This window comes from Ovis canadensis, chromosome 24 (genome assembly GCF_042477335.2).
Source record: "Ovis canadensis isolate MfBH-ARS-UI-01 breed Bighorn chromosome 24, ARS-UI_OviCan_v2, whole genome shotgun sequence".
In the NCBI taxonomy this organism is placed as follows: Eukaryota; Metazoa; Chordata; class Mammalia; order Artiodactyla; family Bovidae; genus Ovis; species Ovis canadensis.
In genome coordinates this window covers 41,142,789-41,143,688 of record NC_091268.1, presented here as the reverse complement: position 1 = coordinate 41,143,688, position 900 = coordinate 41,142,789, and positions in this window count along the sequence as shown.

Genomic DNA, 900 nt, shown 5'->3' with positions numbered 1-900 from the left:
GCAGAGGCCCTGAATGGGGGCAGACTGTCAGAGGGCTGAGACAGCAAATGTAGTCATGGGTAGCCTCACTCAGACCTTTGGAGGCCGTGGTTTGGAATGTTGACTTTAGGCAGATGACCGTCGTTGGAATGTTCTAAGCAGGGGGCTGACAAGCTTTAGCAAGAAGACTCGGCGTGTGAGGCAGCTGAGTAGCCAGTGAAGGGATTAGAGAGATTCTGTTGAATGAAAGGCACACGGACTCCTGCTCCCTCACCCCCTCCATTCTCCCAATGCCCCAGTCTTTCCCCTGCAGCTACCCCAACCCTACCAAAGGGAAGTAGGGGGCCTGGCATCTTGAGGGTCCCCTGAGGTTCAACTCAGGCAAACAGGAAGCCACAGCCCAGTGAGACGGGCCTGGGAACCAGCAACTGAGAGAGCCGGTCTCCTGGGTCCCTGGCCCTTTTCCCTGCGTGACTGCAGCAGTGATAGACACAGAGCTTCACATGCAGGGGTGGGGCGAGGTGAGAGAGAGAGACGAAAAGCAGGGTGGGAAGAGACGGGGGTTTGTGTGAGACAGAGAAAAGATTTAAGAGTCAAGACTCCTGCCTTCTGGTGTCTAATTATACCACCAGCGGAATTTGTGCTCTTAGACACACCCTGCCCTTTGGGGGGGCCTCAGTCTTCCCATTTCTGAATGGGTTCCTTCCATAACTGAAGCAAAAGGCTTCATGGGGGGAGATCTGGAGACAAAGGGGCATTAACTATCAGTCATTTCTCAGGACTGCGGCAAAGGAGCCCCAGTGGCAAAATGACTTGAACCCTTAGCTCTTAATGGACCCCATCTCTCATGGACAAAGAGGGCTTGCTATGTGCTGTGCTGGGCTACTGCTGTATGTATGTCATCCGGTTTAATCTCCACAA